This window comes from Schistocerca nitens, chromosome 7, assembly GCF_023898315.1.
Source record: "Schistocerca nitens isolate TAMUIC-IGC-003100 chromosome 7, iqSchNite1.1, whole genome shotgun sequence".
NCBI classification, from domain to species: Eukaryota; Metazoa; Arthropoda; class Insecta; order Orthoptera; family Acrididae; genus Schistocerca; species Schistocerca nitens.
Genome location: NC_064620.1, coordinates 460,382,860 through 460,402,840, shown reverse-complemented (window position 1 = coordinate 460,402,840; position 19,981 = coordinate 460,382,860). Strand labels below are relative to the sequence as shown.

General features: G+C 44.9%; 1 non-coding gene across 1 annotated transcript; it reads left to right on the top strand.

Annotated features, from left to right (window-relative positions):
- The first annotated feature begins 11,449 nt into the window (after nt 1-11,449).
- Trnat-ugu (transfer RNA threonine (anticodon UGU)) lies at nt 11,450-11,524 on the top strand. The gene has a single exon. It is a non-coding gene; the product is annotated as a tRNA-Thr (tRNA).
- The last annotated feature ends 8,457 nt before the right edge of the window (nt 11,525-19,981 follow it).

Below are 19,981 nucleotides of genomic sequence, written 5' to 3'. Positions count from 1 at the left end.
GCCGCAGTGGTCGTGCGGTGCTAGGCGCTACAGTCTGGAACCGAGCGACCGCTACGGTCGCAGGTTCGAATCCTGCCTCGGGCATGGATGTGTGTGATGTCCTTAGGTTAGTTAGGTTTAAGTTCTAAGTTCTAGGCGACTTATGACCTCAGAAGTTAAGTCGCATAGTGCTCAGAGCCAGCCAGTAGATTTTCGCTTATCCCTTTCAACTCGCACATTTCCAGACTGGGGTCTCTTTCCTCAAATTGATATATTTAGCCTGCCTCATTGTCCCTGAAAATTTGGAACATCAAGGCGGAATCGCCCTGAATACCTGTTAACAGCTGCAGATAATGCAAATAATACGGATACCGTCAACATCGACAATATAGATCTGGAAAGACAAATATCTACCAGTGATTTGACCCAAAAATTGCTGTCCACGGCTCACTAATTCCTGATATCACAATGTGCCAAACTTGGTGGGTCCTGGCCAGGGCAGACGAGGATGTGGGTGTCTGAATGGAGCTTTGATTATGTAAAACAATCATTTAAACAGAATTTAGTATATTGTTGTATACAGATTGAATTGGGCGTGCCTCAGTGGTAGTGCCTCAGGTGGTCATGGAAAGATGTAGCTTTCATGTCGGAACAAAAAAATTTCGTCCGAAAAGACCTGAAAAGCCCAACGATACCAACCGACTGACAGTCATGTCCTCCTCACTCACAAGCATCACTGGATGAGGTCTGAAGGAGCATGTGATCAGCATACCTCAGACCCGGCCGTTGTCAGTTGGCGTGGCCGGAGCCGCTCCTTCTCAATCAAGAATCTCCTCAATTGGCCTCACAAGGGCTGAGCGCATCCCGCTTGACAACATGTCACCTATCCAAGTGCTAGCCAATCCCAACAACGCTTAACGTCGGTGATACGACGGGAACCGGTATTACTAATGCGGCGAGGTCACTGTCGATGTCAATACAAAGTCTAAAAAACAGGGGGGAGAGCACTGTACCACGCTAGCTGAACACCAGCCACACTGAGCATCCGGTCTTGGACCTACGTTTCACCAGCGTCCTGCTGCCAATGCGTGATGTCTCTCCCACGCTCGTCATAGACTGAAACTTCCTGGCAGTTTAAAACTGTGTGCGGGACCGTGACTCGAACTCGGGACCTTTGCCTTTCGCGGGCAAGTGGTAGAGCAATTTCCCGCGAAAGGCAAATGTCCCGAGTTCGAGTCTCGGTCCGGCCAACAGTTTTAATCTTCCAGGAAGTTTCATATCAGCGCACACTGCGCTGCAGGGTGAAAACCTCATTCTCGTCATAGGCTGTTCAAAAGCGTTGAGTAGGAGCATATTGACCAGGACGTTGTAGGGATGGAGGGAACCTGAGCTGAAGCGGCGATCCTACTCAGCACATAGGCCACAAGGAGATATACTTGAATATTGTAGACGAGAATGTACGTTGATGATGATGATGATGTTTGGTTGGTGGGGCGATCAACTGCGCGGTAATCACTGCCCATAGAAAGTAACGATTTCTTCACAGTCCAAGTTTTACACAATCCATTTTAGCCACTGTCACGAATGATAATGATGATGATGAAATGATGCAGACAACACAAAAACCTAGTCCCCGGGCAGATAAAATCCCCAAACCGGCCGGGGAAAATGTACGTGACAAATAATTTAGGATTAGATTAGATTAAGTCTTGTTCCATACAATGGGTACGACGCTTCCTAATGATGTCGATCGGTCAGTTTAACAAAAGTTTCTTTACATGTCATAATTCAAAATTTTTTTTTCTAATGGTGTGATTATCATTCCACATTTAAAAATTCATCTACTGACTAGGAGGAGTTGTCATTCAAAAATTGTTTTAACTTGTCTTTAAATGCTGGTTGGCTATCTTTCAGACTTTTGATGATATTTGATAAGTGACCAAAGATTCTGTGACAGCATTGTTCATCCCTCTGTTGGCGACAGGAAGGGCACCCGCCCACCCCTTAACCTTGCCACATCGACCCATAACCGTGCCGACCCCGCGAAAATGCGGGACAAAGGCACAAGGACAAGAAGATTGTTCATGCCCCTTATGCAAAGTTAGATTTAACCCAGAATAGTGAAGATCAGCCTTTTTCCTGGTATTATAGCCATGCGTACTGTCGTTGCTTTTTTTAACAGTAATTGGTCGAGAAAACAAATGTGTTGTCTTATTTGTGAAACGCCCTCGTACTTTATACTATATTATCTTATTCTTCCCTCTCAGTGCTAGTCCCGCAGTGTAAGGGGGACCGCCCTTATGGTTCTCTGTCTCTACTTATTGTCACCTTGTAAAAATGGTTCAAATGGCTCTGAGCACTATGGGACTTAACAGCTATGGTCATCAGTCCCCTAGAACTTAGAACTACTTAAACCTAACTAACCTAAGGACATCACACAACACCCAGCCATCACGAGGCAGAGAAAATCCCTGACCCCGCCGGGAATCGAATCCGGGAACCCGGGCGTGGGAAGCGAGAACGCTACCGCACGACCACGAGATGCGGGCCATCACCTTGTACTCGGATAGGATGGAGAACCACTGAAGTCTATTTGGAGGATATCTGACCGACGTTGTTCGATCTGCCAATAGGCTGTTTACCAACGAGTTTCAACGGAAAACCGCATTGCTATTTTTTTAATGATCTTCTCGAAGCACGTGTCTGTAACACAACAGACCACTTTCCCTCGTCTTCTCAGCGATGGATGCCACTCAGTACCGTCTGTGAATTCCATCATTAATCATGAAGTGTCAGGCCAGCTGTTCACCGACGCATGTTGGTTTACAACGCAGACAATCTGCTTCTTTTGTTAGACGCCTATTTTCTGCACCACATAAGGCAACTTGGCGCATTGCAGAGGCGGTCTGCGGTGTATTCATCGCAAAGCACACAACTCATTGTCCGCGATTTAAGGCATGCATTGGTAACACAGTTTGTTGTGAAAGTAGCCTAGCTAGTTTAGGGGGTATCGCGAATTTTTATTCTTATTAATTTGCTGTGCATATTGTAAATAATGTGTTTCAGAAAATTTTTAAGTGGTGCTCTGCAAATGGACTCTCATTAAATTTTAATGAAACAGAGAGTATACAGTTCTGTACGATAAATGGCACAACATTATTAACAAATATAGAGTTTCAACAGAACTCTGTAGCTATGGCAGACTATTGCAAAATTTTTGGTGTGTGCATCGCTGAAAGATTGAATTGTATGATGTATCATGCAATACGAGAGAAAACAGCGTGACTTGACGTGACGGTGCTAGAGAGAGAGAGAGAGAGAGAGAGAGAGAGAGAGAGACAAAGATATTCTTTATTATTCTGTGGCAGTTAGCGCTCAGATAATTATTCTTAGTGCAGGGAGTCTTCGTTCTTGTTAAGAAGTAGTTAATTAGGAGTTTTCATTCTTTTGAAGTAGAAAGCGACGCCATTGCGAGATTTTGAAGGAAATCGTATTACATATATATGTATATAAGCCAGTGAACAGATAATTCATGTTACGAGAAGAATTTCACTGACACAAAAGTCAATAAAAGATTGCTCACTTCAAGATGGTACGTGTTTATTCCACAATCGACGCATACTCCAATTATGATCTATTAATGAATGCCAGCTCGAGAACATTTAATTAAATAGTTTGATGCTTTCTTCGGAAAAAGAGTAATTTCACGGATCATTTAAATCCACCAGTGTTGGGGACATTTGTAAGATCTGAAAGCATATCTGATTGCTATGCAACAGAGTCCAGACGAATATTTCTCCGCAACTTGGATTAACACTTTCAGCTTCAATACAGCGTCAGCAGCAGCTGGAGCAGATCGCTACAACAACGGAAGCGTGTAGCGTGAAAGTAGTTTCACAATCGCCCTGTATGAAACCAACGGTGTAGGTATTCAACACAACAGAGCACACATAGTCACTCATACAGGGTGTTTCAAAAATGACCGGTATATTTGAAACGGCAATAAAAACTAAACGAGCAGCGATAGAAATACACCGTTTGTTGCAATATGCTTGGGACAACAGTACATTTTCAGGCGGACAAACTTTCGAAATTACAGTAGTTACAATTTTCAACAACAGATGGCGCTGCAAGTGATGTGAATGATATAGAAGACAACGCAGTCTGTGGGTGCGCCATTCTGTACGTCGTCTTTCTGCTGCAAGCGTGTGCTGTTCACAACGTGCAAGTGTGCTGTAGACAACATGGTTTATTCCTTAGAACAGAGGATTTTTCTGGTGTTGGAATTCCACCGCCTAGAACACAGTGTTGTTGCAACAAGACGAAGTTTTCAACGGAGGTTTAATGTAACCAAAGGACCGAAAAGCGATACAATAAAGGATCTGTTTGAAAAATTTCAACGGACTGGGAACGTGACGGATGAACGTGCTGGAAAGGTAGGGCGACAGCGTATGGCAACCACAGAGGGCAACGCGCAGCTAGTGCAGCAGGTGATCCAACAGCGGCCTCGGGTTTCCGTTCGCCGTGTTGCAGCTGCGGTCCAAATGACGCCAACGTCCACGTATCGTCTCATGCGCCAGAGTTTACACCTCTATCCATACAAAATTCAAACGCGGCAACCCCTCAGCGCCGCTACCATTGCTGCACGAGAGACATTCGCTAACGATATAGTGCACAGGATTGATGACGGCGATATGCATTTGGGCAGCATTTGGTTTACTGACGAAGCTTATTTTTACCTGGACGGCTTCGTCAATAAACAGAACTGGCGCATATGGGGAACCGAAAAGCCCCATGTTGCAGTCCCATCGTCCCTGCATCCTCAAAAAGTACTGGTCTGGGCCGCCATTTCTTCCAAAGGAATCATTGGCCCATTTTTCAGATCCGAAACGATTACTGCATCACGCTATCTGGACATTCTTCGTGAATTTGTGGCGGTACAAACTGCCTTTGACGACATTGCGAACACCTCGTGGTTTATGCAAGATGGTGCCCGGCCACATCGCACGGCCGACGTCTTTAATTTCCTGAATGAATATTTCGATGATCGTGTGATTGCTTTGGGCTATCCGAAACATACAGGAGGCGGCGTGGATTGGCCTCCCTATTCGCCAGACATGAACCCCTGTGACTTCTTTCTGTGGGGACACTTGAAACACCAGGTGTACCGCCAGAATCCAGAAACAATTGAACAGCTGAAGCAGTACATCTCATCTGCATGTGAAGCCATTCCGCCAGACACGTTGTCAAAGGTTTCGGGTAATTTCATTCAGATACTACGCCATATTATTGCTACGCATGGTGGATATGTGGAAAATATCGTACTATAGAGTTTCTCAGACCGCAGCGCCATCTGTTCTTGAAAATTGTAACTACTGTAATTTCGAAAGTTTGTCTGCCTGAAAATGTACTGTTGTCCCAAGCATATTGCAACAAACGGTGTATTTCTATCGCTGTTCGTTTAGTTTTTATTGCCGTTTCAAATATACCGGTCATTTTTGAAACACCCTGTACATATAAAGACAAACACAAGGTGGTGTGGGAAACATATAGGGAGAGACACCCACTCAATATAAATGCTCATCAGAGAGAGTTTATAATGGGAAGAAACACATTGATGATCTACTGAAACGCCTGAGTTCAGTTAGTTATGCTACTAGATATATTGCAAATTTTGTTGACAAACATATAAGTAAATTAGCTTCCTATATCTATTTTCCTTCACTGCTTTCGTATGGCATCACATTTTGTGGTATTCATCAATAAAGAAAAAGTTTTGGCGGAAAACTAGAGCATCGCAGAGCTTTATAGGCGCTTACAAAATGTTTACGGAGTTCTGGCAGTGGTGCACAAAAGCACGGTGAACCATTGGGCGAGGTGTCTGTCGTCATCGGAACAAGGTTGCGCAAACGTGTCAGATCTACCTCGTGCCGGCTGGCCGCACACAGCTGTCACTCCTGCAGCGTTGGCACGTGCATACCCTCTCACCCAAGGTGATCGACAGATTACACTCACTGTGACTCTGATGAGGTTATTCTGACTGATATTCTCTTCACGATCAACTCTGAAGTGTATTGTGTTACCCTCAGGAAATCGCACAAAAGTGCAAATGAACTTCTTCTTCTTCTCCAACACAACGTAATGCCTCACACAAGTCTGTACACCGCAGAGTAGCTCACAAAACTTCATTAGTCTGTTCTTCCTCATCCATCCTCCAGCCCAGATCCTTCCGATTTCCATCTGTCTGGCCCAATGAAGGATGCACTCTATGGGAAGCAAAACGTGAGTCATGGGGAGGTTATTTAAAATGGCTCTGAGCACTATGGGACTCAACTGCAGTGGTCATCAGTCCCCTATAACTTAGAACTATTTAAACCTAACTAACCTAAGGACATCGCACACATCCATGCCCGAGGCAGGATTCGAACCTGCGACCGTAGTGGTCGCACGGTTCCGGACTGCGCGCCTAGAACCGCGAGACCACCGCGGCCGGCTGGGGAGGTTATTGATTCAGCATGACGTTGGCTCTGACATCGACGAGTAGAGTGGTACCATGCAGGCATACAGGCCCTCCTAGGTACGTGATGCAAGGCAGTTGCACTGATCGGAGATTTTGTTGAAAAACACGGTTTTGTAGACAAACGAGTTCAAAAAATGGTTCAAATGGCTGTAAGCACTATGGGACTTAACTACTGAGGTCATCAGTCACCTAGAACTTAGAACTACTTAAACCTAATTAACCTAAGGGCATCACACACATCCATGCCCGAGGCAGGATTCGAACCTGCCACCGTAGCAGCAGCGAGGTTCCGGATTGTAGCGCCTAGAACCGATCGGCCACAGCGGGTGGCGACAAACTAGTGGCGAATTATATAGTGTATTGGAAGCCTGAATTTAACTAACCCGCATTCAGAAAAAAATGTGCTGCATAACTTACCGAACGTCCCGCGTAATGTTCTACACTGCCTGAGCAAAAATGTATAGCATCCAGAAGTAAAGCAGGACACGAAAGGAAACGTCACAGGTTGATAGAATACGTGACTCGGTTGGAAACGATACTAAAAAGACGTATTATCTCCTGAGGCAAGCTGGCCCACAACTGTTGTAACAGGTCCTTGATAACAAGAATAATGGCACGGGTGGAAAGCTGATGTCCCAGCCGGTCCCAACGTTCTATCGGGGACAGATCCTGTGACCTTGCTGGGCTCGGGAGTACTTAAACATCACACAGACAGTTCTAAGATACACGTGTCATGTGGGTACTACTACTATGTTGTTGAAAAATGGCACCACGATACTGTCAACGAGAGGTGACAGATGAGAAGGCAGGATGTCCGTGACGTAACTTTCTGCTATAAAAATACCCTCAATCACTACCAGCCAAGACGTGAAGTCATACCCGATAACCCCAGACACCACGACATCTGGAGAAACTCTGGTGTGCCTCTAAAAATCTTTGTAAGAAAGATAACTCTCGCGAGGTTACCGCCATACTCGCCGACAATGGACTTCCAGAGAGTGCAGAAACCTGAATCTTCGCTGAACACAATGCGACGCCATCCATCTGCAGTCCATGCTTCCTAGTCCTGGCACCACTCCAGGTGCACCCGTTTGTATGGTGGTGTCAACAGCAGCCTACATATGGGACGGTACTTCCCTGATGTAGCTGCTCCTAATCTTAGACCACAGCTGCTGGATGACACAGAGTATTGCAGGGAGGCCATTATTTTTTCCCAGACGGGAGACACAGATTTTAAAGTGTTACAGTGTGCTTGGTGCACAATAGGGCGATCTCTCCTAGTGACGTTGAGACGTGGTCGACCAGAAACTTGATGGCATATGCCTGCCCTAACGATGCCGTGTAGTCCCACATCAGGCCATTCTCACATTTGAGTGTCTCACAAATCTGGGTGTTGATCGATACGACCAACTGGCCAAACAGAGACCCACAATTAGGCCCCTTTCAAACTCGGTCAGCTGTTGATAACGCTGTCTCACACGAATACGTTGCATCTCCACGTCCTTCACAGTGATTGCTCAAAATCTGACACTGTTCACGCCCCTTATACAATATACGAAGTTTCACTAACCACGCGTGATGGATGCTTTCATCAGGCAATATAACATCCACACTTATTAGAAAAATGTGCCAACGGCGTTGCCACAGTGGTAACACCGGTTCCCGTCAGATCACCGAAGTTAAGCGCTGTCCGGCTGGGCTAGCACTCTGATGGTTGACCATCCGGTCTGCCAAGCGTTGTTGGCAAGCGGGGTGCACTCAGCCCTTGTGAGGCAAACTGAGGAGCTACTTGACAGAGAAGTAGTTGCTCTAGTCTCGTAAACTGAATACGGCTGGGAGAGCGGAGTGCTGAAGACGTGCCCTTGCATATCCGAATCCACTTACGCCTGTGGGCTGAGGACGACATGGCGGCCAATCGGTTCAGTGGAGCCTTCCAAGACCTGTTCAGACGGAGTTTAGTTTTATTAAAAATGTACGTATATAGGTTTCACATCTCCTTCTAAATCACTGAACCGCTTTTAACCAAAGTTGGCACATACGAGGTGCGACAATAAAGTAATGAGACTGATGTGAAAAAGAATGTTGTTTACCGTTTTAGTCAAGTTTAGTGTTGTCTCCTTCAAAGTAGTTTCCTTCTGATTGCACACACTTTTTCCAGCGCTTCTGCCATTGATGGTAACATTTCTGGAACTCATCTTCTGTAATATCCTCCAAGACTCTCGTCACAGCTTTTTGGACATCTTACGTTGTTTGAAAATGGTATCCCTTGACCTCCGTTTTGACTCTTAGAAAATAGTCGCATGGAGCGATATCTGGTGAATAAGGTGGCTGTGGTAGTACTGAAATTTGTTTTGAGGTTAAAAATTGCTGTACTGACAGAGCAGTATGGGATGGCGCAAGAATCTTCAGTTATTACTAGACGAACCGTTTCTCGATTGACGTTCAGTTGTTCTGCAATCATTTTCACAGATAATCTTCGATCAGATCGTAGGAGTTCACGCACCCTGGCCAAGATGACAGCCGTCCGTGAGGTTGATGGTCGTACACTGCGGTCTTCATCTTCAACATTCGTTCTGCCTTCACTAAACGTTTTATGCCAATGAAAAACTTGAGCTCTTGACATAACTTCTCCTCCAAAAGTCTTCTGAAGATTACAGTAAGTTGTAGTCGCGTTTTCACCCGATTTAACGCAAAAAGAAATGGCATACCGTTGCGCAATATTATGCGGTTCCATTTTCGTGACGAGAGACACAAACACGTGCTCGCTTATTACAGCACAACTCACGACTGAGCAGTTGCATCGATATGCCACTTGGACTAGAAGCAGCTTATAGACCAAGGTCAAAGATATTGTGCCTATACAAGCTTGCAGGGTTGCTACATCTTGCAAAGAAAAACAGGCTCATTACTGTATTGTCACACCTCTTCTATCACTTACTGTGTGGAACGAGTCGCTCTGGGTGTAAGACCCACCTAACTACCAATGGGTTGGGGGTGAAAACGCAGTGTAGCCCACAATGCGCGAATACCCGTACTGCAGTCATCCAGTATCTGAGGATGAGATCACGTAGTGACTTGGAAGAAATATTATACATAATTTCATGCCTCCACGAAACTTCTTCTCGCTGACAACCCCATCAAAACGCTGAAACGAAAAAAGTTTATCAAAAATGGTTCAAATGGCTCTGAGCACTATGGGACTCAACTGCTGTGGTCATAAGTCCCCTAGAACTTAGAACTACTTAAACCTAACTAACCTAAGGACAGCACACAACACCTAGCCATCACGAGGCAGAGAAAATCCCTGACCCCGCCGGGAATCGAACCCGGGAACCCGGGCGTGGGAAGCGAGAACGCTACCGCACGACCACTGTTCGTGAAGTAAAATTGCCGCTTGAAGCATGGCATTTTTATTTATTATTTCTTTATTACCAACTGTATTCGTGAAATGTTTTGCAGACAGTATTAACATATACCACTGAATGTACCAGCAAAATTGTATCACTGTACGACTTGTAGTTCTGGAGGTATGAAGCCAGAAACAATGAGTTACGTGAAAAACTGCCGCATCATGTATGACGTTTAAATTTATTACTTCTTTGCTACTACCTCTATTCATAACACATTTCGCAGACACTATTCAAATCTACCACTGCATTTACCTACTAAATTATATAATTGTATGACACACAGTTCAGGAGATACAATGTCATAAACAATGACCTGCGTGAAAATGAAACAGCAGGACGAAATTAGCTAGAGGTACTGGTGAATATGTGTAAAATTCGTGTGTAATATTTTAAATATATGTGAAATATATTTCACGTGTGCATTCGTAGTCAAGGCCACGGATAAAATGCTCACCCTAAACACCTGGAACTATTTCAAATCAAATTTGGTCCACTTATTAACTATATATGACGGTAGTATCTGTTCCCGAAAGAACAGTTACCGTGGATGACCATGCAGCTTTGCTAGAAATGAAATGATAATTAAATAAACACCCTAGCTGCAAGCAGGCGTTGATGTACTTCATTGGGGACATGTTGAAAATGTGTGCCCCGACCGGGACTCGAACCCGGGATCTCCTGCTTACATGACAGACGCTCTATCCATCTGAGCCACCGCTGGCACAGAGGATAGTGCGTCTGCAGGGACTTATCCCTTGCACGCTCCCCGTGAGATCCACATTCCCAACATGTCCACAACACTACATTCGTAGTGCGCCTGATAGATGTTTGCCCATCATACTCATTACGCTATGCCCGAACTCGTGCGGGACTTTGTTATATCCTAGCCAGTAATGCCAACCGAGCCCGCTGCCAAAAAGGTTGGCAGCATCAAAGTCCGGACGCCGTCCGCATAAGCAGCGCCAGCGATACAGGAAATCGCCGCAAGTCTGCGCGCGCCACCGCTGGCTTCTGGCTTCTTAAGCGCTGGACTCGCGAGCACTAGGACAGTTCTGGATTCGCCGCTCAGTTGTATACTCGCCACCGAATTGTGTACCTGCTAGTCATTTGTGTGTTCATCGCAGCAGAGTTGTTGTTTGTCGTCAGCCGACGCTGACCAAGCCGCTCCGACTCGAACTAAACAGATTTCTGTAGACCATGTTCACCACTGTGTTCTGTATCGTCGTTAATAAAGATAAGTACCGACTTTCATTTAATCAGAGTGTTTGGGTTTTCATCTTTCTGTTCACTGTTCCAGCGGACCGGTCGGCCCGCTATTAAAAGTGTGGCGGTGACTTCGTAAGCCGTTTCTACAGCGAATTGTTTGTCGCTACGAACGCCGCCACAAAAGACTTGATAGATTAATCTGCCACGAGTAATGAGTATGATGGGCAAACATCTATTAGGCGCTCTACGAATGTAGTGTTGTGGACATGTTGGGAATGTGGATCTCACGGGGAGCGTGCAAGGGATAAGTCCCTGCAGACGCACTATCCTCTGTGCCCTCGGTGGCTCAGATGGATAGAGCGTCTGCCATGTAAGCAGGAGATCCCGGGTTCGAGTCCCGGTCGGGGCACACATTTGCAACATGTCCCCAATGAAGTACATCAACGCCTGCTTGCAGCTAGGGTGTTCATTTAATTATCATTCCACTTATTAGTTGCAACCTGGAAGTAAATACTGTGGGAATATGAGCGACAAGCCTCCTGACTGGGGTGGGGTAGTAACGTGTGGAGAGAAGGATAAGGAAGAGATGGACAGAGACTGGGAGGGGAAGAAGGGACGGAGGCAGCAGGGATTGACAAAATGGGCACAGTGGGGCTAGAGAAGGGGGACACGGAAAGATAATGAAGGAGATGGACAGAAAGGGGCAGAAGGATGAGATGAACTAATAGGAAATCGGAATGAACAGATATCCGAGCGACGCTGAGTATTCAGCTAGTGACGTAATATTCACAAATGATTTTTAATAAATGATAAACCGGTATAAGAACGTAGGCTTCCGCGGCCGGTGTCATAGTGATTAAAATTCTTCTGGGTATTATGCCGCGTCATTGCTAAAAACTAACAACAATAATAATCTAAAACCGACGTTTCGGTCGACTTGCAACGCCCTTCCTCAGGGCACGACTGGTTTTGTATGGGGATAGGTGCTACTATTTATTACAAACTATCGATGTCTGACTCACTGTTGTAAAACTTTTAATTGGCCTTCTAATATGATTGGCTAATCATGACGTAAGGGAAGATGGAAAGAAAGAGGCTATTCGTGGACGTCCATGTCGTCAACGATTGGTAGCTGTCCGCCAATCACCGTTCGGCTTCTGGTCGGCAAGTTTTCCTCCTGGTGTGCGCGGAAGTGGACTGACAGTTGCTCTAAAGCTGTTTGTGCAGATACGTCCGTGTCCCGTGTAGCTTCTGCCCCGCGAGCGCTCGCGGCCCGTTGGACTGGGATGGCCGGCAGCCAGGACGCCGGGAGTTTGTAGCCATCTTCTCTGTTGATGTTATCAGGCTGTTTAATAATTTCGATCGCCTCCCGTATTTTGCGTTCTCGCATCCCCGATTCTTTCGCCAGTACTCGGGCCTCCTGTAACCTGATAGGTTGTCCACAGTCACGGTGGTGTTCCGCTAACGCCGAAATGTTATGTTGTGGTAATCGGACATAGCGTTCGTGTTCTGCTACTCGTAAGTTGACACGTCTCCCTGTTTCTCCTATGTAGGCAGCTCCGCACTGACACCGTATTTCGTAAACACCTGCAGTGTTAAGAATGTTGACTACATCCTTGGTGGAACCTATCATTTGGTGGATTCTGTGATTGCTACGGAAAATCGGTTTAAAACCTCGTCGGCGGAGTACGTTGCCTAGCCGTTCACTGACGCCTTTTACATATGGTAAGTGCACCAGTGGAAGTTTCTCTTCTTTGCCTTCTTCTCGTGTTCTGCTCCCTTTGGCTTTAGCTACCTTGCTTATCATTTTGTCATCATAGCCGTTGGCACGAAACGTGTGCTGTAGCTCCTTTAATTCTTCTTTGATGTTATTTTCATCGCTTATCCGGTAGGCTCAGGCAGTTAACGTATGCAGGACAGAATACTTTTGAGCTGGGTGGTGGTGGCTCTGCGCGTGTAGGTACCGATTAGTGTGCGTTGGTTTCCGGTACACTTTGTGTCCCAGTTTACCTTCGACAGCTCTGTATACTTCCACATCCAAAAATGGCAAGGAACCATTGTTTTCGGTCTCATGTGTGAACTTTATATTTTTGTGCAGGCTATTTAAGTGCTGGAGGAAGTTTCCCAATTCCGTTTCACGAATGTGTCGTCCACATATCGTAGCCAACAACTGGGACGTAACGGAGCAGAAGCTAGGGCCGTTTGCTCAAAGGCTTCCATGAAGATGTCCGCAGCTACAGGGGAGAGCGGGGAACCCATTACCACTCCATCCAACTGTTCGTAATATTTTCCCCGCCAGGTGAAGTACGTAGATGACAGGCATAAGCGCACCAGATCGCAGATATCTGGTGGGATCCGATCCTGTAGAATGAGCATAGTCTCCTCAACAGGAACGTTAGTGAAGAGAGACTTGATGTCAAAACTGACCATAATTTCTGATGGCTTTATTCGTTGTTCCCTATCATATTAGATGGCCAATTAGAAGTTTTACAACAGTGACGTCAGACATCGATAGTCTGTAATAAATAGTAGCACCTATCCCCATGCAAAGCCAGTCGTGCCCTGAGGAAGGCCGTTGCAATTCGGCCGAAACGTCGGTTTTAGTTTATTATTGTTGTTAGGTTTTAGCAATGACGCGGCATAATACCCAGAAGAATTTTAATCACGATAAACCGGTAGTTTGTAAAGAATTATTATATCAGCACCTCTTGGCGGTTGTGAATTATGACTTACGAGATGAGGGGCACCCACACATGCACAACTTATGCTACTTTCGATTTGAGCGGGTGGTTCCCATACGTGCAGCAGAGAACTCCTCTACTCAGAGACAGCTGTATGTTTATTATTACACCACTGTGGGTGGCACTACGCAAGTCTTCACATCAGTGACGAACGCACTTGTGTATTGTCCGCCAGGAGTAGCATGAGGCCCTTATCATCCACTAATTTATGGCGCAGTTGCAGTTGATAACAGAATTAGTAGGATTTATCCTCCTGCGCTTCTCTGTAGAAACACATATTTTTGAGTTCCTGTTTGGTGGCCGTCACGTCAAGCACTTCTGTGACCTGCTCACCTCTCACGGCAGCGAGTTTAGCGTTCATACACTACAAACGCTATGTCTTACTCACAAGGGAACAATCCCAAGTGGCAAAAAACGATCTTGATGAAACTTGGCGCGTGTGCAGAGGGGGTAAAATAATGCAATACGTGTCTATCTTTTTGTGCCCAATTTCACTTTCAAGGGATGAAACACACCTCCACAGGGTCATTTCACATACTAAGTTTGGAGGGAATGTCTTCGAAATGATGATACATAAAAAAACATTTCTCACATTCCATAATGAGATTTTCACTCTGCAGCGGAGTGTGCGCTGATATGAAACTTCCTGGCAGATTAAAACTGTGTGCCGGATCGAGACTCGAACTCGGGATCTTTGCCTTTCGCGGGCAAGTGCTCTACCAACTGAGCTACCCAAGCACGACTCACGCCCCATTCTCACAGCTTTACTTCTGCCAGTACCTGGTCTCCTACCTTCCAAACCTTACAGAAGCTCTCCTGCCCGCGAAAGGCAAAGGTCCCGAGTTCGAGTCTCGGTCGGGCACACAGTTTTAATCTGCCAGGAAGTTTCATTTCTCACATGAAACTGATATATAATTAACGTTCTTGAAAAGTTTAAAACGAATTTTGTAATAATTTGAAATTTTGCATAATATCCCACCACTGTTAATTCATTTTGAAAAACGAAAACTTTTGTCATAATATAAAGAAGCTTTCAAGCAACATGCATTCATGTGTAATAAATTTTGTTTCTGAATTACCATTTTTTTAAATAAGCTGTACACAATGTGCTGTCAGAGTATTTTCAACATTCCTAACTAAAATATCTAAACATTCATTATTAGTCTAGTTATTTGTTTATGCTGTCCGCCCCTGGTAGCTGAGTGGTCAGCGCGACAGAATGTCATACCAAACGGCCCGGGTTCGATTGCCGGCTTGGTCGGAGATTTTCTCCGCTCAGGGACTGGGTGTTGTGTTGTCCTTATCATCATCGCTTCATCCCCATCGACACGCAAGTCGCCGAAGTGGTGTCAACTCGAAAGACTAACACCAGGCAAACAGTCTACCCGACGGGAGGCCCTAGCCACACGGCAATTACATTTTTTTTATTTTACTGATATTTGTTTTTGTTATATAAATTGTTATTTTACGTTTTGCATTCATTTTTGTTTTTTAGTTTACCATTTCACATTCGATTATTTTGTTAACTAAAAATAATAAGTAACTCGTTATTATGATACAAAATCATTACAATATGGATTGTCTGCAAATAAATGTTTATCGTTTTCTTGCACTATGCACATAAAATGAACGAAATTTCTTAACGTAATGTAATACGGCAGAGAAAACAATATAAAACAAAATTCAGTAGAATTTGAATGTGTCGCGGGTGATCCTCTAACTATCTGATTCGTGACAAGCACATTTCAGTACATTGGTAAGCCATAGCAAAGGGAACTGATTATGTACTAGCGACTGCAGCTTGATTGTATTGTTTCTCAAGTGGAGATTGACATTATAATCGTTCAACAGAAGTAGATGTTTGGGATCACCACATGAAAAAGTCCCTTGTCCTCGTCTGTGATGGTCAAAACGGTTTTCTCACACTGACCATCCGCCTTTTCATAGTTTAAAAGAAACTAATGGTGAGTTTGGACCGAGAGCTCGAAAATCTGTTCTTGAAGCCCCAAATTTCCTTCTGACAGCATGGAAGTTAGGAATACAAACGTTTGGCCAGGTCAAAAGATGTTTGAAATATGTTTTATTTTGCAGTGAGGAAGAAAAATCTGTATAACTGTTCAATTGTTGGGGCTGTCAGGTGAAAGAACCGCACAGAGCATCGTACCTGAGGAAAAGGAACTTGTTCATCTGATGATCACAAAGAGCTCAACGGCACGGATACAGTCGTGAGATGTATACGGCTTTCAATGTTGGAAAAATTTTGTGATAATATTTTCAGATCTAGCTCTGTTGAATGATTATAATGTCAGTCTCCAATTGAGAAACAATACAATCAAGCTGCAGTCGCTAGTACATAAACAATTCTCTTCGCTAAGGCTTACTAGTGTACCGAAATATGACTGACACAAATTAGGACATTTAAGTGTCACCCGTGACTGTTTGAAAACCTGGTGAATGTTGTTTTATATTGTGCAATTTGTCCTTTACATTATGTGAAGAAATTCCATCCATTTTATGTGTGTGATGTAAGAAAACGTTATGTTTTAAGCACTTATTTAAAGATTATCACTACTGTAGTGATTTTCTATCATAATACACTGCTGGCCATTAAAATAGCTACACCAAGAAGAAATGCAGATGATATACGGATATTGATTGCACAAATATATTATACTAGAACTGACATGTGATTACGTTTTCACGCAATTTGGGTGCATAGATCCTGAGAAATCAGTACCCAGAACAACCACCTCTGGCCGTAATAACGGCCTTGATATGCCTGGGCATTGAGTCAAACTGAGCTTGGATGGCGTGTACAGGTACAGCTGCCCATGCAGCTTCAACACGATACCACAGTTCATCACGAGTAGTGACTGGCGTATTGTGACGAGCCAGTTTCTCGGCCACCATTGACCAGACGTTTTAAATTGGTGAGAGATCTGGAGAATGTGCTGGCGAGGGCAGCAGTCGAATATTTTCTCTACCCAGAAAGCCCCGTACAGGACCTGCAACATGCGGTCGTGCATTATCTTGCTGAAATGTAGGGATTCGCAGGGATCGAATGAAGGGTAGAGCCACGGGTCTTAACACGTCTGAAATGTAACGTCCACTGTTCAAAGTGCCGTCAGTGCGAACAAGAGGTGACCGAGACGTGTAACCAGTGGCACCCCATACCAATACGCCAGGTGATACGCCAGTATGGCGATGACGAATACACGATTCCACTGTGCCGTCACCGTCATGTCGCCAAACACGGATGCGACCATCATGATGCTGTAAACAGAACCTAGATTCATTCGAAAAAATGACGTTTTGCCGTTCGTGCACCCAGGTTCGTCGTTGAGTACACAATCGCAGGAGCTCCTGTCTGTGATGCTGCGTCAAGGGAAATCGCAGCCACGGTCTCCGAGCTGATAGTCCATGCTGCTGCAAACGTCGTCGAACTGTTCGTGCAGATGGTTGTTGTCTTGCAAACGTCCCCATCTGTTGATGCGGGGATCGAGATGTGGATGCACGATCGGTTACAGCCATGCGGATAAGATGCCTGTCATCTCGACTGCTAGTGATACGAGGCCGTTGGGATCCAGCACGGCATTCCGTATTACCCTCCTGAACCCACCGATTCCATATTCTGCTAACAGTCATTGGATCTCGACCAACGCGAGCAGCAATGTCGCGATACGATAAATCGCAATCGCGATAGGCTGCAATCCGACCTTTATCTAAGTAGGAAACGTGATGGTGTGCATTTCTCCTCATTACACGAGGCATCACTACTCCTTGGTTAAAGTCCCGCAACTGCAGCAAAATGCATTTGCCATCGTTAATGCGGGCACCAGCAATACGCTAAAAGGAATCCAAGGTCAGCATTTAACCCAGAAATGTCGTTAGCATTTCGTACTAAAACCATGACGTCATCGGCGTAAGTGGAGACCTAAAATCGTTCCCCTAATATAGTCCATCCACGTAGTTGCATGACAATACGCCGCCGAAACAAGGGTTCTAAGAACGAGACATAGAGTAAAATGGATAAGGGATTCACTGGGACAGACCCCTTCTGATCAAAATCCGGGGGATAAAGTGATCGTTTACAACCACTGAAATATGGATACCAGTGAAAAGTTTGGCTAGGACCTGGCAAGTGTCGTGAGAAATACCCAAAGCGGTTAACACACTGTGACTGAGACGGTCAAATGCTTTGTGAAAGTCGAGGAAAAGGAAGACTCCAGAGATATTAGTGGCCGAAGGCACTGAAGCGACATCTCGACTTTCGATAACAGAAGTCAGTATGATGCATCCAGGCACACACCTTTGGTGAATGGTAAACTTATAGCTCGAGCGACAATTTTGTAGGTGAAATTTAGGGCAGTAAACGGATGAAGACATTCAAGATTAGTTCGACCCTTGGTTTTTGGGATAAGAACCATTTTACCTTCCTTGAAAGGAGCAGGAAGCGAGACACCCCGGATAAGTTCACTGACCATTGGCGTTATTGTGTCACCTACTCTGTCTCGTGATGACTGGGTGTAGTGTGATGTCCTTAGGTTAGTTAGGCTTAAGTAGTTTTAAGTTCTAGGGGACTGATGACCTTAGATGTTAGGTCCCATAGTGCTCAGAGCCATTTGAAACATTTTTTTTTGTGTCACCTATAAAAGACCAAAAATGAATATAAAATTCTTTAGGAATACCGTTCAACCCAGGTGAGTTGCATGACTGAAACCCGATAACAACAACACGTTTATCGTCCTTGTGGAAATCACTCAAAAAATCGTCATTTAATTCAGGATAGCGATGCAATCCAGCAAACGGTACAAGTCGCCAGGAAAATTATCAACAGAAAAAATTAAATTGAAAACGTGACGGCGGGACGCTGAAATTCGACCGTCGGCGCTACAATGCAAAAGCATTTCCTGCGCATCCGTATACGGATAAGATGGTATAGTGAAGTCAGTTGATTTCGGAAATTGAACGTGGTCGAGATCTTGTCCGGAGTCCCTGCATCTGATATTGTTTTAACTATAGCAATTTGGCTTTAATTCGCCGCGCATACAAAATCCGTAGGGTGCTTGATCTTGCCTAGCGCAATCGTAAAGTTGACGTAATACGGAGTAATAAAATTCTTGAATCTGCTGGACGTCTATCGCCCTCACGACACTAGAACGCATGAGAGCTTTATGAACTTGGGTTTGGCATGCTGTGTCCACCATTCCACAACAAACGAGTACCGTTCTATAACACGAGAGCAACACTTCCATACTTCCTCAATGATAACACCAAAGCAATGGTCTTGTAGATTGGCTATACTGAGCATCCAGGAGAGACGATGAAATTTTACCGGCTGCTGCACATAATGTAAGGCTACGGCATAATTATCAGTAAAACAGGCGTGTATTACGTCAACGCGCAAAAGGTTCTCGCACAAGAAATCGGAAAGGTAAAATCGATCAAGCCTACTGCTACAGGTGGCAGTAAAATAAGTGTATCGGACAAGAAAGGCCGGAGAGAGGAAGTGAAATCAGAATAGGTGCGTCCCAATTTCGAGAACTTCTAAATCTCGTAATGTATTCATTCCCTATAACACAAGGCAGTTCCCGTAGAAAGTCCGGAAGCCACATTAAAAATTGGTCAAATAATACTTCCTGTAAAAAATAACGTCTGAATCAGAGTCACACATAAACTGTCGCAAAGCGGCGATTCGGAGATTAATATTCAAAGTGAGAAAAGTATATGCTTGTATAAACAACTGAACCGGAACAAAAACTACAAAATTACAGAAATATCATCTAACGGAACTATGCACCCGAGTCGGTGGAAGAATCAACGGAAGAAACGGAGCGAGAAGTGTGAACATCTCCCCTATCTTGCAATTGCATTGTGGTGCAACTCTCTCAGGCAGGATACGTTGTTTACTACAGCTCCTCGAATTGACGTTACCTCGTGTGGCTGTATGGGTGGGTCGTGCAGAAAATCCATTTCTGAGTGAGAGGGAGAGACATCCGCACCCCACTCGTCGATGGACAGGGACTCACGTATGGAAATTTGTTTAGTAACGATGGGGTCTACGTGCTCGTCAAGAGGTCGTGATGTGGGGGCCGCGATAAAAGTCGCAGAAATAGTTTGGGAAG